The 6,000-nt window shown below is 34.4% G+C and overlaps 1 protein-coding gene across 1 annotated transcript in view; it reads left to right on the top strand.

Moving 5' to 3' along the window:
* Nucleotides 1-1,682: 1,682 nt before the first annotated feature.
* tnks1bp1 (tankyrase 1 binding protein 1) overlaps nucleotides 1,683-6,000 on the top strand; it is a 45,914-nt gene continuing 41,596 nt past the window's right edge. Inside the window, exon 1 of the mRNA XM_079815880.1 lies at nucleotides 1,683-1,771. The gene's annotated coding sequence lies outside the window, so the exon portion shown is untranslated. The remainder of the gene's footprint in view (nucleotides 1,772-6,000) is intronic.

Below are 6,000 nucleotides of genomic sequence, written 5' to 3'. Positions count from 1 at the left end.
AAGTGAACGTAAAAAGTTGAGAAAGAAAACAGTATAATGGATCCGTGTGTCAGGTCTTAAAGTGACAGCAGCCTAATATACCTGCTGCCAAATTATGAGATAATATCACAAATATCTATGGCTATTTTTCCCGGCCAGTGAAAATGTTGAGTGACTTTTAACTTTTGAAAACCAGTAGCCATAGCGGCTGGTGAGCAAAAAAGTGAATGTCAAGCCCTGATTATACTACAAACCTGTAAGAAGTACATTTGTTGTCACACCAAATGTAGACGTTGACAACATCCCATATAAATGCATGGTTAAATTAAAGGGGCTATATGCGTTTTTCTGAAATTTAAACTCGCGACTAACACCTGTGGCCAAAAAACAGAACTGCTCTCATTTTCTGCTCGCTCTCGCAGCGGTGGTGACGTCACATCCGCAGACAGCGCGGGAAAAGACGACCCGCCAGAAAATAGGAAAAATAGGATACAGGCTTATAGGTGCACCCACTGTGAGCGAACAAGGTGTCAGTATGCTAATCAGGAGATGTTTGAGTCATAAATGGTAAAATAAAAAGGCTATTGTTACGTTTATTTTGAGGAAAAAGTTGCATATAGCCCCTTTAACAACAGTAAAATAAACAATGCTTATGTAATTTGCTGTCATTTGTCATTTGCTATATATATATATTCAGTGATTCACTTGCAATATGTATATATATATATATATATATATATATATATATATATATATATATATATATATATATATATATATATATATATATATATATATATATATATATATATATATATACGGATACAATTAATGTTGCACCAGCAGAAGTGTTACTCTACTCTCATTGAAATATGGGTGGATTAGGAGTATCCACAGATGACAGGTCATATTTCATCTGAAATCAGCAAAACAGCAGATGAAAACAATAACTATTTAACTAGTTCATAAAGACAAACATTGATGTTGGCTGACAAAGAACTATCTTCAATTTTAATTATAGTTTTAAAAGCCTTCGATGTACAGACAAAACCTTTCAACGGAAGTCAAGGGATTTTAGGAATAGGCTATCTGATTTTCTGCCGTGGGGAAAAACAATGTTTCTCCAATCATGTAGAAAAGATTAATTGGTGTCAGGTCTGTGTGAAGTTTGGCGGAAACTCTACCGTCAGAAAGTTGTCAGGGATTTTTAATGAATGTTTGTACAACAGTTGTCAAGCGAGCCAATCAATTATATATCCCACGCGGTTTATAATGAAACATGTGCCTATATTTGTGTCTCCCACCTTATGCAGTGCTTTCTACACACCCCATATCTTTCTCCCATTCGGCTCTACTGGTTTTTCTGGTTGAAGGAAGCACGTTTATGAGAGGAGTGGCCGAGCGCAACACCTCGAGACCGCAGCTGCGTGTGTTGATGACAGGTATCGTCATTCTCCGGCCTGGCTCATGAATATTAATTACGTAAAGTGCCGTTTGCTCAGCTGATTGGCTGAAAGCCAAAGCGGTTATCAAATAAACGAATCACGCTCGGCCGAAGTCTTGCTCATGAATATTGATTAGGATGCGTGCGTGGACACTACCGGAAGGTTACCAAGGAACGTAACTTAATATTCATGAGATAAGCAGTCGCCGTAGGATTTGTAAATTTGCGATCCGCCCTCCTTTCTTTAAAGTTTGAGCTGCACACCTATAAACCAAAAGGACGCAGACGTGTATTTGAGCTTGGAATATATATGTACAATCTTATGGAATAAGTTTTACCACTCTACAGGTAAATACACATTGTTTGAACTTGTTTATTTGAGTATTTGATATGCTAATGATAACATTCATTCTGTCTCCAATGTAAATGAATGGTAGGTTATACTTAGCCTGTTTCAGTTGTTGTATTTATTTAGTTAATTTTCCTGTATAAACTGCAAAAATAGTGTGTATTTTCCACCGCTGGAAATTATGCAGGGTTCAAAGACAGATGGTTCATTGTAAGAGACACTTATTTATAAGTTACTTATTACCAACAGGTGTAGATTACTGTGTCCCTGTTATATAAGCTTTTATTTTTCTTTTATAATATATGTTAAATCATTATTAAGTCAATAACGTTATAACCTAATGCTTAACATCAAGAGCTCATTTAGCTACATTCATGAGAAAACATATAATTCCAAGTTTATATTTGAATGTGCATTTAATTAATTCAATAATGGTATAATGTTGTTGGTTATTAGTAAATAATTAATAAATTAATAAAATTTTAATATATGTATTAAAAAATATATATATATTAATACATATATTTTAAATTCAGAAAAGCAAGATATATAGGCCTAATATTTAACCTGACTGATGAACAAAAGAAAGTTATATTGCTCCTCTCTGGACACACACTGACTGTTGGTAATAATATGTAATAAGCTCAGCATGCAAATCTGTGCATAATAATTTGCATGTGTTCCTGGGGTGTGTAAACTGGAGATGCTGTGAACCTACTTACTTTGATAATTAACTCTGTCCGTTGACCATAAACTAGCCCTTCACTTTTATTAGTGTGTCAATCTGATTGGATCTCAGTAAGCAGAGGATGACTGTATGCATTTTAATACTCTAATTTATTTAAAATCCACATTTTTGTTCTGATGTTTCTCAAGAATTTAGCAGCTATTTATACTGAGCATCTTGCATGTCGGCAGCTCCAATTAATACAGATATGCGGTTGTTTGAAAACTGGGTTTTCCATCTGTCAGCCATTAGCATTACAGTATATTTTGAGGTATAATATGTTTTCTCCAGCTTTACATCCCATCTGGCAATACTGGCTTGCTGTTGGACCGGTTTGTTCAACGAAGACAGATTCATGCCAAGCCAAAATATGAGAAGAGAGCATTTTTTTTCACCTGTGGATAATGTTTCAGTGTTTTGGCTTGAAGGATTTTCTATGAAAGTCAGAAAGACCACGCACATTTTGTCCTAAACATTCACAACAATCCAGGATCTAACCACTTGTTTTGCACTGTGAGTTTTGCCCGATTGATAAGAGAACATAGCCATGGTTTCGAAATGTCAACATTCGGATTGCTCCAGTTCACTTCAGGCTATTGCGGCTTGTTGCAAATTAGAATGGGGTTTGTCTGAGTTATATCAGGCGGGGGTGATGCTGGTTTTTTATTATGGGTCACGCCTGCAGTGAAATGTCTAGTCGCTTCTTGTTCTTGAGTAACTCTAGTTGGATGGAAAAACCTAAAAATCTAGCCTAACCAGAGTAACATGGCCTCACAGAGCTAAACCAACTGGATTGGCCTTCTGTGTCTTTGCCAGAGTGCACTGATTTTATGTGTTTATGGCTGCTTTGAAGTGTTCATTCATTCGTTCATTCATGCATTCATGCATTCATTCATTCAATCATTCATTCAGATCTCTGTTAGCATGCATAGTATATATATAGACAATATCCATTGTCATATGCAGCAACAGAAATACACAACCTGCATGCTACCATCTTTTGCTTCACTTAAAAAACGTACTATAATATAATATTTTTTCTTCTATATTCACTTTAAATATATATATATATATATTAATCAACATTTGTTTTGTTTAACATATAGCACAAAATGCTAATTTACACAAGATACAAATTTGGATGATGTAATTTTTTTCTGAGAATATATCTTGAATATAAAAATATATTAATATGAATATAAATATATTAATATAAAGATTAATGACTATAAATTAATATAACAATATTGTATTTTAATTATATAATTTATTTATTATTTATAATATTTTCAAATCAATTTAGAATATTTATAATGACATTTATTTATATTTTTTTAGTCCCATTAGCAAATTGTTTCTAATTTTAAGCATAAATCTATAATTACCAGTATATTTAGTGAGGTTTTATGCTTAGAACAAGAAAAAATATTCGCCAATAGGGAATATGAGAAATATAAACATTAGATATATTCTCTGAAAACATCTTATAATCTTACACGATTTTTGTTCTCAAGTAATTTAATGTTATGTTAAAGCTGCTGTCCGTAACTTTTTAGTGTTCAAGATTTACATCAATTATTTAATTAGAATGTACAACATGAATCCATTTTCCAAACCGTGTTTTTGTCTTACACTGAATCATTGTGGTACACTTATAATAAGTGTTTATATTGGGACTATTTCAGACCGGACTGGTAGGAAGCGCCTGACTCGCCATAGACATAAACAGAGAGAAGTAGCTCTGGCTGTAATGTTCTTCCGCAAGACGCATGCAGTTCTGTTTATTAACCGCTAGAGCGCAAAAAGTTACGGAGTGCAGCTTTAAGCAAGCATTTATTCTGTTTAAATACTAAGAAGAACTTATGAATTAAATGGCCTTCAATGAAGAAACAAGGTTTTTGCCTATATAATGTTATTACGGTATCCACCAATACTGACTAACTATAGTAAAACTAACCAGGCTGATGCATTGTGGTGGCTAAAGCACATCTTCCAACTAAAGTCCTAATCTGGTGCGATGCGACAAGTTTCCAGCACAAGCTATTCTTTTGTTCGTACTGATAGTGAAAATGCTGAACGACGCATAAAAGAGTATGCTAAGTGACTATTTATTTACCTACGGATCTCAATCAGACCAGCAGACGTGTGCACATTGAATAAACAATCCAAAAACCTTCGACCATTTCATGGGCATTACATAACACTTTCCTTATCATTTATATTGACGCTCAGGGGTTTCCTCATAGTTCTGGGCACAAGTGATCAACACAATGTGTGGGAGGAAAAGCTTTAGGGAGAAACATGAATGCAATTCCACCTTATTTGAAAAAGGCCAAACACAGGAACAAACCACTCTATCTAACAATTACTGTTCTTTTATATGGCTGACATGTAACCTATAGATTTTCATGACTATCCTGTTACACACTTTCCTATAATCTTCAAGTAAATCCTTTAATGTGTCCTAAAAAATTGTGTCAGGATGGTATGCAATTTCCACTGGATTTTTTAAAATATGCATCCATACTTTGTGGGATAATAATACTAAAAAGTAAAAGTGTATCTGGTTAGCATGGCCCCATAAACCCATGGTAGATGTTGAAATTTTATATGTGTGTGTGTGTGTGTGTTTGTGTGTGTGTGTGTGTGTGTGTGTGTGTGTGTGTGTTTGTGTGTGTGTGTGTGTGTGTGTGTGTGTGTGTGTGTGTGTGTGTGTGTGTGTGTGTGTGTGTGTGTGTGTGTGTGTGTGTGTGTGTGTGTGTGTGTGTGTGAGTGTGTGTGTGTGCGTGTGTGTGTGTGTGTGTGTGTGTGTGTGTGTGTGAGTGTGTGTGTGTGTGTGTGTGTGTGTGTGTGTGTGTGTGTGTGTGTAGTTTCTAATGTAGTTAATTACATGATGTGCAGATTAATTGCACATCAGATATGGCTGAGAAATGACCCCAAAAAATCAATTCTAAACAGAATTTATTACACCTAAACTTTTACAGCAGCCATGTTTTTTTTTTTTTTTTTTTTTTCAGAAGCTGCATCTGATTTGTTATTTAGATATATTTACAGACCAAAACAGTTTGGTTACCGATATTCTTCTAAATATCTGTTATAACTTATAACATATCTGATAACATTTATGTTCTGCGAAAGAAAGTCACAGGCAAACTATCCCCAAAATACAAAATAATGTTTTTAGGCAAGGCAAGTTTATTTAAATATAGCACATTTCATACACAGTGGTAATTCAAAGTGCTTTACACAGACAAGGAATTAAAATATTCATAAAATAATCACATATGCATAAGAAATAAAAATATATATAAAAAAATATACGTTTATTGCATGACGTGCAATAAACCAATCAGAGTCTCATCTCCCATTCCCTTTAAAAGCCAGATGTGCTCGCACCATGGCGGATTCGCAATTTACATAGTGGAATATAGACACCCTCAATCTGACGAGTCTGTATTTCCATGATTGGTTAAATAATAAGCCAATTTAATTCGTCATTAC

This window comes from Gobio gobio, assembly GCF_949357685.1.
Source record: "Gobio gobio genome assembly, chromosome: 4".
Taxonomy (NCBI): Eukaryota; Metazoa; Chordata; class Actinopteri; order Cypriniformes; family Gobionidae; genus Gobio; species Gobio gobio.
The sequence above is the reverse complement of the archived record's forward strand: the minus strand, read 5'-3'. Positions and strand labels throughout refer to the sequence as shown.